The following is a 23,376-nucleotide window of genomic DNA, read 5'->3' as shown; positions in this document are numbered from 1 at the left end:
GTTGAGAATAGGGGTGGGCGGAATTTGCGAAATTCACTTTCGCAAATTTTCGCGAAAATGTCACAAATGTCCGCAAACACGCAGAAATATCGCGAAGATGCGGAAGTTTTTTTCCCGCCCGTTCGCGATATTTTCTGCATGGTTGCGGGTCGCCAACTTACCCCTGCAGTTGCTCGCGGGCGCGGCCATCTTGTTTTCAGTTGTCTCGCGGTGCATGATCGCGAGAAGAAAGACGTGATCGCGCGACGCATGACGTCACTGCGGTCGCGAGACAGCGCAAATGGCTAAAAACAATACAACATCTCATGGAGAACGCGACCGGATCAGGAAAACTTGTCAGCGAACGCGGGGATTCAGGTAAGGCGATCGCGCGCGCGCGAGAATGTATTATTTTACAGCGCGAGCAAGAAACAAATTATCGCAAAGCTGCGGAATGCGGAAATTTTGACATTTTCCCGCTCTCCGCGGAACGCCAAAATGCCAAATGATCGCAATTTCCGCGAACGGAATGGAAATTTGGCCCAGGCCTAGTTGAGAATGACATTTGTCTCATCCTAAACAGTGTTGGTACTTTGAGCTGTGTTCAGCTGATGATGCCAGGGCTTGCCCTGTGATGTGCTGTACTCACTGTGGTGTGTGCACATCCACGGCCACAGGAAGGGACAGCTCCACGGACCAGGAGGAGCCACAGAGCCTTACAGGGACAGAAGGAGAGGAGTCGGGTGGAACCAGTGGCATGGAGGGCGAGTTGAGCCACACAGAGGAGTCTCCCCAGAAGCTCTTCCTCTGTGACCTTGGCCTCTTTCCCACCGACCCTGCAGATCTTGATAACAAGGGGACGAGGAAGTCCCCACACACAGAAGGGAGTGCCCCTCACACCCGGAAACCCTCCGCCAGGCGCAGTCAGACCGAGACACCCACCCGCAAGACCCCCCGGCGCAAGAAGAGCAAGACCCCCCTGCCTGCATGCAGCTCCAAGGCAAAGTCTCCGTCCTCCATCCCCAAGGCCACCACTCCAGAGGTTCCCCCGCCACTCCCTGCCCCAGGTTCCCTACACACAGATACACCATCCCCAAAATGCTAAGGCCATCCCCCCCTAGCACTTGCTCCTCCACACCTGGTCAGACAGTTGGTGCAACTGATGTGGGGACCGTGTCCCCCCCCTGCCCTGCCGACCTCACCTGTCCCCATTCCTCTCCCATGGATGTAGGCACTGCTTTGGAGTCCACAACCACCCCGTCTGACTTGGGCACTGCAGTGGTGAGCCAATCCACTCCATCTGACCTGCCCACTGGAGTTATGCCGGCACCCACCCCATCTGACTTGTGCCCCACAGTTGTGACAGCACCCACCACTTCAGTCATCTCCACTGCAGTTGCAAGTGTCTCACCTGCATCCCCCACCTCTTCACTGCCTCCTTCTGCTGCGCCCTGATCCTGTCCCCGTGGTTCCTGGCCTGCCCCCATGTATGCCCCTCCGAGGGGATGACCCCGGTCCTTAGCAGTGCAGGCAAGCAAGGTGTGACAGTTGTCACTCTAGTTCACTCCTTGGCATTTTGACATGGACTGGCCATTGGCCTTTTGGTTGCACAGACGTTTAGCATTTCATTTACTGAATTTGTCACTCTAGTTCACTCCTTGCCATTTGGACATGGACTGGCCATTGGCCTTTAGTTGCAACAGACTTTTTACTTTTCATATGCAGAATAAAGCTTTTTGCTTTGCCACAGTGAACTTGATTTACCTGTACATCATGTTGATGTTGCTTTACATGCCCTTGCACCTGTAATGCTTGGTTTACACTGTTGCATACTGATGTGTTGATGTGAGGTACTCCCTGTGGTCCATGAGATATGTATCCTATTCTGGTGGGTATCCATGTCATCCTTTGCAGCTACCTGGGTGTGTCTGGATCAACTATTTGTGTGCATCTCTCTGTGAGCATTTCATTGGCATGGTCACATCTGTGGCTTGCACCCCTGCACATATGATGTGCTTCCCTTGGCCAAATTGTCACTTCCACATACTTCGTGCTCATCACTACAGGCCCTACAGGTGTGTGCATCATTGTAATGGGAGCAGCAACTGGGTCCTCTGTGCAACTTGCTAGACATATGTTTTGGGTATGTGCAGATGACTTAGGGGAGACTCCCATACCCAGGCTGTTGTGACCAATGCCTTCATTGTGTGGTAACAGATGGCTGACTGACCAAGTGTTCTGCAGACATGAGTGGGACTTGCGGTGAATATGTTTGGCACAGTTGGGCTCCCACAGGAGTTGTGTCCCCTCAAGTTAGTGTGTTGTCCAGTGACATGGCCTGGGCCCATGGTGTGTGTTGTATGTGCATGTGTGTGTGTCCACATCCCTGTTCATACACAGGCAGGGATCCCTTGATATGTTCCTGTTGTTGATGCTTGCTGAGTGGTACTGGGTTCATCCCACTACTTTTCCAATGGGCTACCAGATGTGTGGGTGCATGACACACTACTGTTAATTTTTGTATCATCATTGTGATTGGTCAGTTCTGAGTGTTGATGATGTTGTCAAACACAGATGGGACACAGTCAGGGTTCCTCAAGGCACTTGTTTGTTTGCAATATCCTGTAGTTGTCCCTAGGTGGTAGTTTGCTTGTTTCCGGTCCAGGGAAGACATGGCTTGGCAGTTCGGGCTGGACTGTTCCCATGAGGCACAGGGTCAGACTGATTTGCATATGGCCATGTCTGAACTGGGGTGGCGGAGTGAGCTAAAGAATGATGATGGATTACACCCAGATCAGTTGACTGGGGGTGAGTGCTTGCATTGTTCAACACTCCGTCCATCATCCCCTTTGGTTTTGCTATGCTTTGTGATGGTCACTTCTGCTCTTGTGTCATTGTACACTGTATGCATTGTCAGCCCCCATGTGTGGTGCATGTCTGTACATGGCCGAGAGTGTGTTATGTTTTCACAGCACTGTTAGCCTCACCACATCTCTGTGGGAATGGGGCACAAACACTACTTCACCCCAGAAGTGTTTAATGTGTTGGGAGCAGGGTTCATACAAGCTGTTTGTTATTTGCAGCTTTGACCATGATGACACTTACCTTTTGGTCACTGTGATGAGGAGGGGTTTAGACCCCATCACCACAATGCTCAACATCTGCTGCAGTTTGGAAGCCCACACTTAACTTTTGTTCTACACAGTGAGGGGGTGTTCTTTTTTCATTGGCGCAGTGCTATGGTGATGCTTGCCTTGTGTATGTCACACTCATGTGTTGGTCACACATGTGCTGATACTTACATTGTATGCTCGTAGCCATACTCACTGTTGTGGGCATTTGTCACAGACTACACACTGTTGTCATGATGTCATGGGGGATGTATTTTGCAGACATACCTGATGTTTGCGTATGCTGGATGTGTTGCGCATCACCCATACTATGGCTGTGGGTGGCAGGGCTGATGGGCAACAGGTCCCCTGTGAGTGGGGGTGGCAGGGGTGATGGGCAACTTTGTCCCTATGGGTGGGGGTGGCAGGGGTGATGGACAACAGGTCCCCTGTGAGTGGGGGTGGCAGGGCTGATGGGCAACAGGTCCCCTGTGAGTGGGGGTGGCAGGGGTGATGGGCAACAGGTCCCCTGTGAGTGGGGGTGGCAGGGGTGATGGGCAACATAGTCCCTATGGGTGGGGGTGGCAGGGGTGATGGGCAACATTTCCCCTATGGGTGGGGGTGGCAGGGCTGATGGGCAACAGGTCCCCTGTTAGTGGGGGTGGCAGGGGTGATGGGCAACATAGTCCCTATGGGTGGGGGTGGCAGGGGTGATGGGCAACAGGTCCCCTGAGAGTGTGGGTGCAGGGGTGATTGCCAACATAAGCACTAGGGGTGGCAGTGGTGATGAGCAACAGGTCTCCTGTGAGTGGGGGTGGCAGGGGTGATGGGCAACATAGTCCCTATGGCTGGGGTTGGCAGGGGTGATGTGCAACAGGTCCCCTGTGAGTGGGGGTGGCAGGGGTGATGGGCAACATAGTCCCTGTGGGTGGGGGTGGCAGGGGTGATGGGCAGCAGGTCCCCTGTGAGTGGGGGTGGCAGAGGTGATGGGCAACATAGTCCCTATGGGTGGGGGTGGCAGGGGTGATGGGCAACAGGTCCCATGTGAGTGGGGGTGGCATGGTTTATGGGCAACATAGTCCCTATGGGTGGGGGTGGCAGGGGTGATGGGCAACAGGTCCCCTGTGAGTGGGAGTGGTAGGGGACATGGGCAACATAGTCCCTATGGGTGGGGGTGGCAGGGGTGATGGGCAACAGGCCCCCTGTGAGTGGGGGTGGCAGGGGTGATGGGCAACATAGTCCCTATGGGTGGGGGTGGTAGGAGTGATGGGCAACATAAGTCCTGTGAGTGGGTGTGGCAGGGGTGATGGGCAACATAGTCCCTATGGGTGGGGGTGGCAGGGATGATGGGCAACAGGTCCCCTGTGAGTGGGGGTGGCAGGGGTGATGGGCAACATAGTCCCTATGGGTGGGGGTGGCAGGGGTGATGGGCAACATAAGCCCTGTGAGTGGGGGTGGCAGGGGTGATGGGCAACATAAGCCCTGTGAGTGGGGTTGGCAGGGGTGATGGGCAACATAGTCCCTATGGGTGGGGGTGGTAGGGGTGATGGGCAACAGGTGCCCTGTGAGTGGGGGTGGCAAGGGTGATGGGCAACAGGCCCCCTATGGGTGGGGGTGTTAGTGGCGCTGGCCTTGCAACCCCTATGGTGGGCTGTTGTTAGTGGCCAGGATGTTGATCCCCTGTGTGTGTGTGCCATTTTGCTGGTACGTGTCGTTTGTTTATGTGGTAGGTGTCTGACTTACCGCCTGCGCCGTCGGTCCCTGATCCGGTCATGGATGTAGAGTACTGGTATGACCTGCGCGATGGGATTCATGATGTGTTTGTGTCGTACACGCTGCTTGTTGCTCCGTCTCGTACCCGCTGCAAGCTGGTCCGTCTCGTAGCCGTGTATTGATTTGTGGCGTGAATCGTAGCTGATATGCTTGTTTTCCGGATACTGTGACGTGCCGTACGTGAAGACCCGTCCGGCACGTAGGAAGTACGCATCGTACTTGTCATGCCGGAAACTACTATGGATACTGCTTCCGGGCGACACGGTTCCTCTTTGGGATTTACGACTTGGACGGAGAATGGAGCTTGATTCACAGCCTACGTGTCGGTCGTGTTTTTGGCAGTTATGTGCATCGTACTTACTCTACAGGATGGACCGGCTCTGGGTACGTGTCGGTCGCACGGTAAGGCTACGGACAGCTGTCCGACTGGCTATCGGAATCGGCCCCTCAGTGTCACTCTTGCTGTCTCTCACTCACATTCATTTCACTCACTGCTACGCTCACTGTAACTTCTCATTACCACTCCCCTTCTTTAACAGCCTCACACTCATTTTCACTCATTCATTCTGTCACGCACAATTACTCCCAGCCACTTATTTATTATTTTTCTCTACTCTCACTCATTGTTACTTTAACTCACTCATCCTTACTCATTCTGACTCACTCATGCTCACTCACTTTCACACCAACAAAACTTACACAGATATACGCTCACACACTCTCCTATTAACAGTCACCCCAATACAACATTTTAATTAATATCTTAACTATCTTGCTGCATGCACAGGTATGTTGTCATCTCCTGGTGGTCCATGGACCTTTGGAGCAGGCACACAGCTCCCTCTAGCCTCAAGCAGCACTGAAGCATAAAATTGAAAACTGCAGCATGCACAGTCACACATTGAAGCTTTCAGCCTCTTGTTTTTTTACCTCAGACTTTAATGACTCTCAGATGAGTTGTTTAAGGATGGGGTGACAGAGTGCCCCGGTCTCTGTAGGACTTAAGCCTGAAGCAATCAGAGCTGCCTTTGATAGTGATGCTGTAGCTCTTACAAATGAGGTGTCACTGAGACGTGGCCAGTCTCTGAAGTCAAGGGGCAGTATGTCAATAGCGCTGGACAGCCTTTCTGATGGCTGGAACAGTCACCTTCCTGTAACACCACCAGCCATAACAAATGTCACTGCCTCAGGCTGTACCTCGAACTGATGGTCGTAATTTTTTAATTACACCAATTGTTAATAATACGCTATTGCTGTAATAAAAAAGGTCAGAAAATAAGTAGGGATGAACCCCGATGCCCATACAGGTAATCTGCCACAGGCTGTAATATAAAAAGCAAAGGCTTGGCATATGTCATTCCAGTTAACACCAGGCTATCTCCATTGCTATTGCCAACAGCTTTGTCAAGGACCTCAATCCTGACCTGCAGCACCTTCACTCCTCTGTTTCAGAACCAGAGCCTTTACTGTGTTTGAGTGCTTTACAATAGGTTAGCCAATGCAACTCACCGATACAGCCCCCTCCCCATGCAGTGTCTTTAAGGACCCCTACATGCTGCTTTGCCAACGCACCATGGTCCTGCCTGGGCAAAGGCTGAACTGGCAGCGGTGCCTTGCATTCTGTCTTTTACACATCAGATGCCAATCACCCACCACTGCAAAACCCCTTTTTAAATGGAGTGCACTCAATGCATTCTTCTCTTGAACATTTTTTCAATACAAAACAAGAAGTAAGTGCGCTTTCTGATGTAGTTAATTTTCCTATGAGTGACTTATAGGTAAAGCATCCTCTAGTGCAAAGCAGTGTTGTATTAGGTCTGACCTTGTTCACACCAAACTTAAATATTGTGGGTAGACTTTAGTAAATGGATTAAGTACCTTTGCCATGGCGGAGTACTTTACTTCCGCCATGGCGAGGGTACTCACCAGCCAAATTTAGGGATACCTGAATATAGCATGCTACAACGCATGCTTTTAAATCGCGTTCCATTACAACGCGGTTGTTACAACGACCGCGTTGTTAGAACGCGATACCTTTACAACGCAAGTCATTAGATCGACTTGCTCTAGATGGCGCTCCAACATTAGGAATAGTAAAATTTACTATTCCAATTCCACCCTGCGCAACGGTGGGGAAGGTGGTGGAATAGTAAATTATACTATTTCTCAGGTTGGAGTGCCATCTAGGGCAAGTCGATCTAATGACTTGCGTTGTAAATGCATCACTTTGTAACAACACGGTCGTTGTAACAACGGTGTTGTAAACGTAACATGATGTAACAACCGCGTTGTAAAGGCTGTTTCCGGAGATACCCACCAGCCCAACAGACTTCTCTTGCATTTCCTCAAACCTCTGTTATGGAGGTTCCAGTAAATACTTTGAAAGTTTGACGTACGGCTCAGTTAGCATGACAGTGGAGTACATCACACTTTTAACTTTTTTTTTGTTTTAAATACAAAATCCCAAAGCAGGATTTTGTTTTCAAACCTAAAAAAAGCAACGACTTCCATGCCACAAGGGTTTTCTGTAGCGGTGGGGTCATTTAAAGTTTTCACTGCCCCTCACCACCAGGTTTTACCTGGCAGTGACAGACTGTGAAAACTTGCCATTTGTCTGCCCACTCAAAACCGGGTGAACCGACAAATGGCAAAACCTCAATCAGCCATTGCTCTGATGGGTCGTTGGAGGTGTATGTCGCAGTAGAGATGGAGTAGTCTCAGCTAACGGCATACAGGCATACAGAAAGTTCGCCTGTAGTTTGACAGATAGACCTTTAATTAGGCGTAAAGGGTACTCTGTCGCGGTGGAGTACCTCTCTGCCAAACTCTAGATCAGGCCCTATATTATTATCGGTTTTCCTTCACTTCTTGTTCTGTCCACCAGAGAAGTAGGTGTTTCTGCAGCCACCTTTTGTAATGTGTGTGTTTTTACATCCATCATCATTAGTTAACAAGTCTGCGTTCTGCAGATTGCTCTTAACACTAAAATGGGTGAAAATGTCCGAGCAGGTGAACGAGAAGAATATAAATTCAAAAATATCAAGTGTCATGAATATTGTGTCAAGATTATCATCCCTGCAAAAATATCAAGGAATAGAATAGAAAATGTAAGACAATAGTTTTTCATGTATATAAACGTGTTTTTAAAAATATTATTGTATGCAATTTTGTTTACTTTATTACACTTATATTCATTATATTTTATATTTTTTAAATATTTAATATGTATTAGTTATGATATTAATGCTCAGTGTTAGTATTATTAATATAATTGTTTTACTTTTTTAGTGTAATTTTTTATTTTTAATGTGTCATTGCTTTTTTTTTTTAATGTAATTTATAATTTGATAGCTGGGTTTGTAGAGGACTGGGGTGGACAGTTATTTAAATGATAAATTATTTTTTTTATGTTCAATTAATATTTTATGTTAAACATTTAGACTATCATTACGATGTCAGGCTGGTTGTGAAAAAGCCGCACCCGACCATAGATCGGCGGGTCCGACACCCTAATTTGGATGCAACCGCACATATGGGGCCTATTACGATGTTGGACCGAGTTTCCTCCATCCAACATCGTCTCGGTCATGGGACTGACCGAAACCTGGTTGGCAGTCCTGACCAACTAATTAGGATGAGACCGAACACTGTTCGATCGCATTCCTATTTTTTACAATGGGAACATGTATTCTGGCTGGAATGCATGCTCCCATTGTGAAATAGGAGGTGCAGTTCAACCCTGCACCCCTTGGCAGGCACCTCAAGGTGCCTGCCAAGGGGTGCAGGGATCAACCTCTCGACCTCCAACTGTAAGCCGTGCCCCCAAAGGGGCCCCACAGTCGAGTTCGGACAGCATTTCTGTGTCGGAAAGCGCGGCACAGAAAAGCTGCCGAAGCCCAACAATCCCAAGGGCAGAAAGAGCCACCCTTGGGATTACTGGATGCATTCCGACTGGCGGATGGGCTTTCCGAGCCTGTCGGAAGCCAGTCAGAAAGACCGTTCGGATTCCTTTTTGATCGCCTCCATCGTAATGAGGCGGTTGGAAAGCAATCCGAGCTGCATATTACGATGCAGTCAGAAAGGCTCTGACTGATGGTAGGAGCCTTTTCTAACCGCATCATAATCGGCCCCATAGTGCGGTCGGAAACATCCATTTTCCAATGGGAGCTTGTGCGGCAGCCTGAAAACGCCCACAGCACAAGCTCCCATTGAAAAATGAAAGTTGGTAAACATCCCTGCAAGGATGTTGAGTGGGGCACAATAGGTTCCCCCCAGATCAATATGCAGAGGGCCAGGGTGGAAGGGGGTCATGCTAGGGGTCCCCAAAGATAGTTTCTGACAGTCAATTTATGGATTGGCTGTCAGAAACTGACATATTAATTCCAACGGCAGAGACGAGCCTGGCTTCGCCGTCATTGAAGGGATTACTATTCAGCTACTCTCCCGACAGGCTCACAGAGCCGTTGGAAGAGGAGCGGAATCCCCTTGCGGTTTTCCCTCTGACCACTGTCATCAAAATAAGGCAGTTGGAGGGAAACCTCAGGATGCCGGGCAGAGATCCTCCAACCAAATCAGGCCCAATATCGGTAATTCATTATGTAAACAAATTAATCGGGATTGTTGTGTATTTAAATGCATATTTTGTGCCTTTGAACATATATATTTGACTATTTCATATAGTTTAATTACTTATTTATTCTTTAGTATTGGGTTGTTAGGTTTGTAGGGGGATTGGGTGGGGAATTAATCAAATTATATATTTTTTACAAACTAATTTATTATGCTACTTAAATTTTTAATTTGTAATCAATTATGTAAATTATTAAACTTCTTACTTGTCATATACATTATTTGTACATTTTAATTAGTTGCTAGCTCATTGAAAAGCGTATTTATGAATAAAATGGGTAAAATGCATTTTATATTTTTATATGTTACTAGCTGTTTACCCGGCGTTGCCCGGATATTTATTTATTTTCCGGACTTTTGCGATTATATCCGCACTTACGGCCTCCTTATATTTTTCCGCATAAAGTGTTTGTATTTGCTGTACTGCATGTAGTCAATATTATAGCAAACAAGTTTCTGATTTGCTCTGGAAGGGAGATCAATTTTGCTTCTCGCAATGTGTTATCCCACCAATCACCCCTTCTCTCCCCCATCCCGATGGGGGCTGAACTTGGACTTAAACGCATCGGGAGTGTCACTATGGTTCTCAGCGACCCTGAAAACTATGTATTCAACACTAATATCATTTGGATTGGTCGGCGTTCCAGAGTTATGATGGAACATACACACATACATACATACACACATCCTTGCGTTTTTTGCCGATTGTGATGTGAACTTGGACTTAAACGGCATCCGGAGTGTCACTATGCTTCTCAGCGCCCCCGAAAACTATGGTTTTGAACCTAATATCGGTCGGATTGGTCGGCGTTCCAGACATACACACATACGCGCATTTTTAAAAAAAATTTGGGCTGATTTGGGGGTGAACTTGGACTTAAACGGCATCTGGAGTGTCACTATGCTTCTCAGCGACCCCGAAAACTATGGATTCGACACTTATATCGGTCGGATCGGTCGGCGTTCCAGACATACACACCAACGTGCTTTTTTTTCGTGTTTTTTGCCGATTTCGGGGTGAAGTTGGACTTAAACGGCTTCGGGAGTGTCCCTATGGTTCTCAGCGACCCCAAAAACTATAGATTCGACACTAATATCGGTCGTCGTTCCAGAGTTGTGCTGGAACATGCATACATATATACATACATACACACATCCATTTTTATATATATAGATTATTGTTCTATTTATGATTTATTTACATTTTTGTGGGGTTTATATTTTAGGGGCAGTAGGAAGGGAAGTTTATTAAATTGAAAGTTATTTTGTTTTTTTACTTTTTGAATTATTTTTGTATTATTAAAGTTTTCGATTTACTTAATTGTATTCATTTATGTATTACCTATTTTTGATTAAGTATGTTTTATTAATCTATATTGTTAGGCATTTCATTTTTTTGTTTTTGATAAGAAGTTTTATATGTAACCTTTCCTAAGTCCAACATTTTCCCCACTGTTGCTTTGATTGGAGTAGGAATAGTAAATCTAACAACTCTAAAGTCCAACACTTTCCCTTATTTTGTTTACATTTGAGTAGAAGCAGTAAATCTAACCTCCCTAAAGTTAAACTCTTTCCCTACCTTGGCTTATGTTAAAGTGGGAATGACAAATCTAAACCCCCAACCTCTAACACTACACCTGCTTTTGCTTACATTGAAGTTAGAATAATAAATATAACCCAAAAATAGTCCAACTCCGTTCTTTAATTTGGATCCAGAATAGTAAATCTAATTCCTCCAACATCTAACAATGTCCCTTGTTATGTCCCCAATCTAGGCCTAAGTAGCAAAGTGACCTTTCACCTACATTCGTCCTACCTTGCCCTGCATAACGGTTCTAGCACTTACCTTTTACCTAGTTACGTGCTGAATAAATGTCAATTGGTACGCTTGGCAGTTCGGGCTGGACTCTTCCCATGAGGCACAGGGTCAGACTGAATTGCATATGGCCATGTCTGAACTGGGGTGGCAGAGTGGGCTAAAGAATGATGATGGATTAAACCCAGATCAGTTGACTGGGGGTGAGTGCTTGCAATGTTCAACACTCCGTCCATTATCCCCTTTGGTTTTACCTTGCAACTAGCCTCATTTATTATGCATGAGGATTCTTAGTAAAATCCCTGCACATGACGTACATAATAGGATTAACATACTCCATACAAAAATAATTGCTATCTTTCATCCTAGAGCGATCAAGACACTTTGCATAAATCGCATTTATTGATTTAGGCTCAGATACATAATCATAACATATCGATTGTGGAAGAACACCTAAGGCTACCTTTTCTGTATAAAAGAAGTGCACTTTAACTAGAGAAGGAGAGGAGACGCTTCCACGCTGACATAGACACTGAGGTCCTGGCCTGCAGCAGCTTCGACACACAGCGGTCTGACATCCTTTGCGGGGTTTCCAACTCGAGACCAAGACGGGGTCCTTCATTCTCTCCCATCAGGTAATGGAGTTGGCTCTTTCTTAGGGGATTCTTAGCTTTAAACCTACATACACTCTAGGTACACCTAAGTACATTGAGGTAGTATCCGCATCGTTGGAGTAAGCTTGATTACTGTCCTATTTATATGCCTGCATATATTCGCTGTTTTAGCACCATGGTAGAGTTCTACATTCTTTTTACTCTGTTGGTGCTTTTAATCTCTTCTGGTAGCTTCTGTCTATTGATTGTCACAACTCATTTATTATATACTAGAATGATGCTGGTTCAATAAGTGCTTATTGAAAACATCACCAATGTTTATTCTGCGTATCTAACTCCTTCAAAATACAGCACTGTCAGTGCTTTTGCTTACATTGTAGTGATAATAGTATATCTAACCCCTCCTAAATCCAGCATATTTCATACTTTTACTTAAATTGGAGTTAGATTAGACAATCTGACTACTCTGAACTCCATTATGGTCTCGTTTTGGGTAGTTTTCACTGTTGTTTCTTTAATAAGATATATTTTTTCTTCAATGTTTTTAACATTTTTGATGTAAATATTTGTATGTGTTATTTTCTAGATTAATTAAATGTGATTTATGTTTGTTAATTAAAAATTTGAAGTTATTGTTAATATTATTAGTCTAGTTTTTTTTAATGTTTAAATATTGTTTAATGCATGTGTCAGGGGAGCAACCAGTAGAAGTCCATACACTGGTTGACTTATACTTGTTGTTCTATTATGTCTGGACAAAGCTTTACCTCTTTGATAAGCTCTAACAAACTCAGGGCTCAGGGGATTCTTTTTTTCATTCCAGGTTGACTTGGGTGGTATTTTCCAATCCAAAGCTGCAATACTGTGATATTTTTCAGCTCTCCGTGGATGGCTCCTACTAATCCTGTGCTTAAAGACATTGCTGTAAAAACAACAAAAAGCTTTGTCACTTTTTTAGCTTGAAGTGGATGGCACTGTGCTAATCATACACAGATTTATCTAGATAAACAGACATTTGAGGTGAGCAATTTTGTGGTGCAGGTGGTGTTCTAGTGTTCTATATAAAGGGGCTGAAACTTGGGAACTACCCAGAGTTAACTACTCTGTATTAATGAAAAATATTTTACAGTATTTTATATATTTGAATTATATTATGAATTTCTTTCGGTTTTATATGTTTGTTAATTTTTACTTTTGAGTTATTGTTAATATGTTTAATTTAATTTATTATGACGATTGTTTAATTATTGTTTTTATATTTTTAAATAATATGTTACATATATAACATTAGTTACTTAATCTTTTTATTTTTAATGATTTTAATATTTCGTAATTTATTGTTTTAAATAAATTACTTATACTATCATATATTTGCGTACTAATATTTTAATATACTATTCCATGATAGATAAATTAAAAAAAAAAAAATTATTAAACAAAAGCTTCATACAACCCACATCACGGAGTTAGGGCCCAATTACGACTTTGGTGGTGTGGGATTGGACTGCCACTCTCCCGCCCAGCCTCCCCGCTCCCACTCTGCCATTACTCACTGCCCCCAGCCTACCAGTTTACGCGTGGTTCCTTATAGTCTGGTGGGCGGACCTTTGGCATTCTTACAGCGGTGCCTTTCAAAAAGGCAGCGCAATTGCAACGTTAATGGCCGTTCCTGCACGACATGGACTGTTAAGTCCATTCCATGCAGGAAAGGGGGAGCATGCACATCGGGGGGCACACCATGTGCCCCCCTGCATTTATTCCATGGGCATGAGAAAAGAGGGGTCATGTAGGGCCCTCTTTGGTTCCTTACCGTCACCCTTTCTGTGGCGGGCTCACTGCCGTGGTTAGGGTTGCATTAAGGAAACTCGTAATATGTTAGGCGGTGCCACAGCAGCACCGCAAAGCATATGGCGGCTTCAAGACCGCCTCGCCGGCACCAGGGATCTTGGATCCCTGGCGGCTGTGGCGGTCGCGTGGAGGTCCGACCACCGTAGTCATAATACAGTGGTCGAACCCTTGGTACAGTGGTTCCCACCACTGCGAGTTTGCCGGTCCTATGTAATGGCAAACTCGTAATTAGGCCTTAAGTCAATTAATATTATTCATATACAGATCTTAGGTTCCATTATATTTTTGACCCAATATTTGGTAGTTTACATACAGAGTATGTCAACTTGATATTTTTGTAGATTATATTTTTATATGAAAGTCTGTTTAGTTGATTCTGTTTTTCTGTCATACAAATTCTCAGCATTCCATGGGGAGTTAAAATAAACAAAAAAGCCCCTAGCTCGTAGTTTCAGTGTCACATGACGTGGGGTCACTTGCTAGCTATGAGTGTCAATGGAGCTGAGCAAGCACGTAAGACACATTTACAAAATACTGTTCACCACTGCCCTGTGCTATGCATGATAGAAAAGACTACTAGAGAATAGCTGCACTTTGCTGGTTTTCTCTGTTCTGGGAGAAGATTTAGCACATGGACTGTTCCCGACAAAGCAAAATCCATACACAGAGAACAGAAAGTGAAGGTGGGCTATCTGCACACCGTAGGAAAGTCTCTACTCATCTCCAGCGGCCTGGATACCCTCACGGGGGATAAGCAGCACTATACAAATCATGCCCCTGAGAAGCTTTAGAGACCTGTTTGCTTAATCACTTGTTTTTTATTAATAGAAACATTTGCAGCACTTTAATAAGTAATGCACAAGTCTTTTTGGGGCCTACCTTAGTTTATTAAAGTTGCATATTTCTCCTTGGTTCGCACTTCAGTTAAATTAAATTAACTAAGCCACAGCACTGACATCTAATAAAAGAACAGTTTAGGGAATCTCTGACTTGTCACCTTAGTGTGTGCCACTTCAGCATTGATTCCTCACACAAAAGCACACCTAAAACAAGGAAATGTCACACACAAGCAAGGTGGGAATTTGGCAGCCTTGGCACCCTCTATGCGGGCAGGGCACATCCTGCTCAGCAACATTCAAAGGATTTCCTTCTCACCTGGCTTCAATAAAGGGAGCAGTTATAGATTTCCAAGAACACAACTGATGACATTAGATAGCTGTAGGCGGAAGTTGGGATCACACCAAATGCTGTCTTTCACAGAGTAATATTTGGAAATTAACAAGGAAATGGTTGTCCTTATGTTCTTAACAACAATTTAACATATACCACTCATCTCTTTACTGGTGGGATCCAAGGTCAGCATCCACCAGTATGCAGACAAACTGCAAACTTAGTTAAATCATCTTCCAAAAGAGACATTCTCATCCTCAAATTCTGCCTTTTGATATTGCAACAAAGGATGACAAACAACTTTCTCATTTTAAATCCCCAAAGGTCATCCTCATCACCCCAAACTCTAGCAGAGGAACATCACCTACCTCCTGACCCCTAATCAACTGCAAGCAGCCGCCCACATATCAAGTATTTCTCAACCATACAGCAGTGTCACTGTTTGGGCTGGTGTTCGCCAATCCTATCTCGCGCCCATAAATGCTATTATCCATACCGTGACCAGACAGAAGCCTGTGAAAAGACATTTAAAAGAATGTTCATACCTGTCGCCATGGAACCAGACTAATGTGGTTTGCGCCATGTTTGCCCATCAACATCTGAAAGCCGCCACCGAGTCTTCACCCTACTACAAACTGCCAGCGTTGTAAAATGCGAAATCCAGGCCTGGTCAGAGTTATAGACAAAGGTCAGTTTGACAACATCACCCCAGTTTCGAGTGCCTTATACCAGATTTCATTTGAAGCCAGAATTCAATTTACAATCTGAAACACAAATGTCTCTACCTGAGAAATCTAATTATCTGGTAAACTGCTGACTATCTCTGGGTCTTGGCTCACCCTCAGGATCAAAGACAAGCTATAGCTAGAAACTCAGACCCAGTTCTTTACTGGTGCAGCAAACATCCTCTGCCAGTCCTTGCCTCCTCAGCTAGGAACCCAATCAAACCTAGTTTCCTTCTGGGAATTCTTGAAACAGTATCTTCTCATCTGCACATGAACACCTTTTGTGGTTACAATGCATGCATTTCCTATCCCAGACTCTGACGTAATCCATGTTTCTGTACTCCTTACTGTAAAGTTTTCATTTGCAAACTTTATACTTCAACTGTTAGCATTTTTCCTTTTCTGTGTCAAGCGCTCTACTGCCTTTTAGCGCTCTACTGATTTTCAGTAGTGTTGTTGTAAAAATAGTGAAAAGTCCAGATAGAGTGACATAGATGACTGATCTTAGTGCACTGTGGCAGCTTTAAAAGGGTGATTTTGCTTCAGCAGCACAGAAGGGCACTGATGTCAGTCAACATCTCCAGCAGCAGCTGATAAGCATGCGTTTCAGAAAAATACCCTGCTTCTCCAAAAGCTGTAGGAAGAGAGTGAGGAGACTAGCTTGTAATTCAGCTAAAAAAGCGATAGCCTGCATCCTAAATTAGGAGGGTATAAATGAACCCTGCCATCGTCCCTTAAATTGGGAGTGGGCACTTTTCTCATACTATGCAGGTGATAAACACTCCAGAGCTCTGCCCCTGCCAGAATGAGAGCCATGCACAGGCCAACACCTGACCGAAATAGGCTTCTTTCTGGTTTTCTGGCACAACCCAAAGACCACAGTGGAGGTCAACCAGATGCAAGACAGCAGAGCCTAAAACCAAAACTTGTTTCTGAAGCAGATAGAAATAGGATTCAAGGTCTGTGATCTCTACTTATAAGGCTCCAATAAGAGAGGGTGGAAAACATGTTCCCCACCGTATGTATGTTCAGTTCACAGTGCACTGCCCCTCTCGGTATGTGTGTGTTCCTCAACTGTATCAGCAGTGGGAAGAGGATGCGAGATGAGAAGGCAGCAGGAAAGACCCGTTTCCTCCACGTCTGCTTTTAAAATTAAACATTAACAAATGGGGATAATCTGTTATTTAGAGAGCAAAGGTTTTCAACCCCCAAAAGTCAGTTTAATATATGCAATTTATATTCTAGCTTTCAACGTTGTGCAGCTCACTTTCAGCTGGATTTGGCCTTTTTTCTCCCTATAGGCTTTTTTCTCTGCAACTTCCATTATCATCTCACGTAGCTTGTCCAACTTACTTTCCATATCTCAAGGGACTTAAAGGTACAGGACCAGACTGCTCGAACACTAGGATGTTGTTTAGTACTCTGCAGCTCCCTAGATGATCAGAACCTCCTGTTGACCTCCAACTCTCAGAGGGTTGTGAGATGAAGCAACACTCAGAGGGGTGTGAGATTAAGTAACTCTCAGAGGGTTGTGAGATTAAGCAACATTCAGAGGGGTGTGAGATTAAGAAACTCTCAGAGGGTTGTGAGATTAAGTAACTCTCAGAGGTGTGTGAGATGAAGCAGTCAACGTTTAGTCATCATCATCAAGTTTCTTTATTTCGGTTACAAAAACCATATTATTATTATTATTATTATTATTATTATTATTATTATTATTATTATTATTATTATTATTATTCTTAACAATGTGTAACTACTAACCACTGCCCAGTCTCGGTTTCTCCGAATATTACCTCTCACCTGGTCTGCATGTCTAACGCAAGCACAACTTTTTGGGGAAACCACAGACACTTTCAGCACCGCATCCATCTTTTAATGCAGCAATCTCATGTTTTAGACTTCAAAGACTGAAGCAATTCCTCTTCCAAGGCGTTGAATGAAGCACGGTCGTCCTAAAGAAAGCTGAGACAACTCCATCCTGTCCTTAGTCAAACTCATAGCGAAAGACAACACTGATATGTACATCCTCCGAAGATATTTGCTTGTACAACCAAAGCTATCCACATCATAATGTGCCTAAGAACGTACGGACCACAACTGAGCTATAAGCATTAAATGAAAGGGGGGGAGAGTCTTACATTCAGGAAAAAAAGAAAAATATGAGAAAGAAGCAGACAGATTGAACAATTACAGGGAAATAGGAGAGTGGATAAAAAGATGAGGATGGCAGAATAACACAGAACAGAAACAAATAAAATAATTAGCAAAAAGGAAGGGAAAGGGGAAACATGGAAGAAAGCATGAGGCAGAAATAGATATGAATAGACGAAGGAGTGCGTAGCAAGGGTCAGAGATCAAGTAAACAAGTGAGAATGAGCAGGAGAGAATGGAAATATATAGAAAAGACAAAGAAGGAGTGGGAGTAGTGATGCTTGAACTAGTTTGGGGATGTTTCAATGTTTAAATCTAGAGTCACGAGACAGAGAGCTAGAGAACAAGGGGATGGACAAGCTTGAAATATAGGGGTTAAGAAACTGAGAAATGTAGGAATTCAATCAAACAGGAATGGACACTGAGGAAACATGATAATAATAATTGGGGTGGAGATTCAGGCCTTATGTTGATTCTTTTTAACTTCTTTGGACATACTAGCATTACAGTGGCCATGGTGCACGTTGACCCTCCATGTTCTAGTGTGTTCTTACTAATTGTTATCTAGGCCTGGGCACGTTGTAGCCCTTCATAGGATACTATGAGCATTTAAGGCATGTGGCGGCGCAGGCATAAAGCATATCATATGTATCAAAGTGCTGCTTGTTCAGTAGGTAATGCTATTATGGCCTTCACCAGTCCTTTACTGGTATGTGTGCAGAAAAGTTGTATATCTACATGTGCGTTGATATGTGTACAATAAATAACTCTATTGCTGTGTTAGCCAATGTAAGATCTTCAATTCATGTTTTTTAAAACTTAATTTCACATAAGAGCAAAATAAATATCATACAAGAAATTATCAGGCAATGTCTTTTATTAATTATCAGAAGTGATAATCCAACATATTTCATCAAACCAAAGTCACCAGCAAGAGTTATTTTATTCATTCTGGTGTAAATTAGTATGTCTGAGAAGACTATGGCAGTGTAGGCATGAGCAAGCAAAAGTAATTCTTCCAGTGTCATATGTTAGCTTTTGCATTTTCTTAACATTTGTATCATGTTTAACTACACCCACCATTCCTTAGGAGTGAGTAACAGAATAGAAACTGTCGCACATGCTCTCCTTTGAATTTTTTTTTAAGTGATCTGTTCAACAATTTGCAATCAATACGTAGCTGTATTGTGCCTTAACAATGTAGCATTAACCACATATACAGTAAATTAAACAGTGAAACAACTTAAACTCTACAACATTCATGCTACCTCTGTGTGCCCTTCTCAGAATTTAGACGGGAGGCAGAGCATCGAAATAACACAAAGGAATCATTCATATATTTGAATTAAACCTTTAATTTATGTGGCGCAGGTCTACCATGCCTGACAGGGGCACATTAGAGACCAAAGCAATTTTATTCCCCATTAGACTGAATCTGTGCGATTGCACAGAAGGGAATCTTTAAACAGGTTTAGGGTTAGTACTTATGTCAACTACTAAGGTATGTTCTTTCGACACTTTCACCGTTTTTTTATGGCTTCTATACATTTGCTGTTACTGTCAATGCAGTTTTTCACATTGACCTGTATTGAAATTGATTGTTTCTGGGTGTTTATGTTACTGTTTACATATCTTGTGCATGATTTTGGAAAAAACATCAATACGTTTACCAGTTTGCATCAACTTATGCAAAGTTGTCACCATGAGAGTTCACGAGGCCTTTTTTCATTGTGGCTGTATGTCTGTGCATTAAACGATTTATTGACTCCATCAAGGGAAGCTCCTTGTCAGTATTTTGCACTAATTTGTCTTGACCCTCTAAAATATTGACTACATTAAGCCCATCTGATCCTCTATACCCTTTTCAATCAAATGATTAATTCTAAACAGTTGACTCTTCCTACCTGTTCTGCCCAGTTCACCAGTGCCACCCATTGCACCCGTCTGATTCCTCTAACCCTTTCTACCCTTTGAATACTTGGATCCCTAAGCTTCTTCACATCCCTTTCACCTTTCAGACTTATTTTACTAATTTCATCCACTTAACCTTGTAGATCATCTACAGTTTGAACAATGTCTTTAGTTTCAGAAATATCAACATTCCTATTAAGGGGATTATCTTGCTCCATCTGCAGTTCTCTAGTATCAACACTCTGGCAGGAATATTTCATTCTCAAAGTCTACAACAATTTGTACATTCCCATGAACTTTAGTACTTGTCAAAATATTCTGCTGTGACTCTCACTTTCAACATTATTTTTTTTTTGTAAACAAATTTTATTATCTTTTCAGCTAAGCAATACAATAATATAACAGTGTGACATCCCCCGCTTCTGACTATTCCCAGAGTAACTTATAACATATATCTTCCCAAGGGTGATCTCGCTGGAAACATGTCTTTGCAACCTATTCCCATACCCCCACTGCTAGCTCAGTTGTGTCTCACATATTATCAGTATCCTCTGTAACATTACGTACTGAATATCTTACCACTCTAACGCATTTTCTAAAACGTACCCCAACTGCATCCCCAGGGGTGTGTCCCTTTAGTCTTTTACCTGCCCAGTCAGTCGCTGGGTATCACCTTTTGACTTTGACACTCAGGGGTCTTCCTCCTATCCCATGGGAGTTTATCTAACATGGGGACAATGCGCTTAGTGGGCAGAGCTCAGGTGAATCAGACATCCTAATCTTGGTCTTCACCCTCCTGGTCACTTTCTCCCACACTGTCGGGTTTTTTAATAAATCAAGCAATGCTGTCCATGCGCTAGTCACCTCCAGCGATTTCTCACTTCCAGTTCATTTAGCTATTTGCAATCTAACAGTATTTTCACATTCAGCCCATTTAATGAACTCTTTTTTCCACCTAGATAGACTAGGGCCAGTTCTCGATTTCCAATGACTGGTAATGTCTCTCTTAGCCAATACTAAACCAAGATCTTGGAACGTACTTGTTATCTTGTTTTTAACGGTATGGGGGAACCAATGCAACAGACAGTAATCTGGAGTGCTCACTATTTCTTTCTCAGTTACTTCCGCCAATATTATGGTTACCTCCTCCCAGAAGGCCCCTATATTCGGGCAACTCCACAACATATGCAAGAAATCAGCTCCTATTGTATGACATTGTGGACATGCTGATGTTTGCATATTGAAATATTTATTAAGCTTATCTGGGGTGAGGTAGGCTCTGTGTAGTACATAAAAGTTTATCAATTGAAACCGTGAATTTCTAGTACTCTTCCACGCTCTTTCCACCAGTGCCCCTCAATCATTATCCGCTACAGGCTTGTCCAGGTCTGTTTCCCATTCTCTATAGATCTTGGTCAGGGGAGGGCGCTGTGTATGTAAGTCGCCTGTAAAGACATGTGACTGCCTTAAAGGTGCCCGCCGCTGTGACCATATATTGACATCCCATCGAGATTCCTGGCTCAGTGAGACCCTCCCTCCAGTGTTTCATCATGGCTGCCATAACTGCTGTGTACAATAGAAAGTCTCCTCCCGGTATATCGTGATGTTCCCTGAGGTCATTGAAGGGGATCAGGTTGCACTCCTTATAAAGGTCTCCTATCGTAGATATTCCCAGATTCGCCCATGTTCCCAACCTACGCCAGTCGCCTCCATGGGGGAGTGCCTCACACATAATCAATAGTATTTCTGGCACGTAGGGATATTTAATCTTGGCCCTTTTCAGGCTTCCATTTCAGCACTTATGTGCTGTTCTTGGGTCCATGGGGAGGTCCCTGTCTCGGCAAGGAAGTCTCCAAATTATTCTCGACAGGAGTCGCAAGTCTGGGGCCTCTCCTCTCCTTTCTTCTGGACCCCTAAATTTATCCGCCACCCATTTTGTGAGCCATTGCAATTGCGCAGCTATGTAATAATGTCCAAAGTCAGGTGCTGCTAACCCTCCATCTGTTCTCGGCCTCATAAGTGTAGTGAGTGCTACCCTCTGCTGGGACCCAATATGAACACCGTCACCATTGAATTCAGTTGGGTGAACATTCAAACTGTCAGCCTCGGGAGCGTCACCATCTTTAGGAGGGCAACTCTACCCGCTACCGACAAGGGCAGAGTCCCCTAAAAGTCAAAGTTGCTTTTAACTCCCCGTAAGGCCCGTCCTATATTCCCTTCTAATAAGTCTTCAGGAGAGTGATAGATCTGGGTGCCCAGGTAGGCCAAGCAGTGGGATTGCCATTGTACCCCCTCTGTTCCTAATGGGAAAGCCATACCCGCCCTGACCGGAAACAGAGACGACTTTGCCCAGTTCACTTTTAGGCCTGCTACTTGCCCTAAACCATGCAGAAGACCCTTCGCCCCTCTAAGTGCCTCTCTCGCATCCACCAGAAACAACAGCAGATCATCTGCATAGAGTGCAATGTGGTGAATCTGACCGGTTACCTCTAACCCCTGAAAATATTGCTCCGTACGGACTCTGGCTGCCAGCGACTCCATGGCCAAGGCATTCTTGGCCCAGCTTTCCAGAACGCTGACCTCCATGTTGACAGGATCAGTAATCCTAGGTGGGGATTTTAACTGTGTTACTGATGTTGGGTTGGACTGTTCGCATCCGCCGCTCCCGGAGGCGCCTACACATAAAATAGCGGAAGCACGCCTCACCTGGCAATTGATGTGGGGTTTGGTAGACTCCTGGAGAGCGCAACATCCAGTTGACAGGGACTATTCCTTTTTCTCTGCCTTACATGAACTACATTTCAGACATGACTCTATACTATGCTACCCAGACATTCATGAAAATCTACAGACTACCGAGTACATCACTAGAACAATTTCAGACCATAACCCATTACTACTGGGAATAACATGGTCTTGTGAACGACCTAAAATCCCGACCTGGCGCTTAAAACCAGAAGTATTGGAAGATCAGGTTTTCAGAACGGCAGTGGGTAACACTATTGCGCAACATTTTGTGGAATATTCCAACACAGCAACATCTAAGTTAATTGAGTGGGACACATTTAAGTCAGTTATCAGGGGGAGGTGTATCTCTGAGTCTATGGGAGTGCGTAGGACTCTACTGCAAGACACGATGCCAGCAGAGCACAGACTTCGGGAATTAGAGAGGGAACAGCCAGAACAGTGTCAAGCATGAGGAACTGCTAGCGGGTAGGAAAGCGGTGGCTGCCCAAGTGGAGCGACTTTGTGGTTTTGACTATAAAAACAATATAACTAGGGCCCATGCTGAAAGGGACAAATCTGGGGCCCTCCTGACCTGGCTGTCCAATCCAGCTCGAAGGGGGTCGATGATATTAGAACTAAGGGGACGAGGTGAAGAACCTCTGTACCCCCAGCAGGACATCAATAATAGATTCTTCGAATTGTATGAGAATTTATATAAGAGCAAGCAGTTGCCAACACCCGATGAATTGGCTAAATTAGTCAATGCCGTGGAACTAGTGGTGGTGTCGGAAGACGTAGCAAAAGATCTGGGGGGTGAGATAGGGTTCAGTGAGATGAGAGGGGCTATAAAAACCATGACCAGAAACAAGATACCAGTTACAGATGGACTCCCAGTGGAGAACTATTTGACCTATATTGAT

This window comes from Triturus cristatus, chromosome 6, assembly GCF_964204655.1.
Source record: "Triturus cristatus chromosome 6, aTriCri1.1, whole genome shotgun sequence".
In the NCBI taxonomy this organism is placed as follows: domain Eukaryota; kingdom Metazoa; phylum Chordata; class Amphibia; order Caudata; family Salamandridae; genus Triturus; species Triturus cristatus.
Note: the sequence above shows the minus strand (reverse complement) of the source record.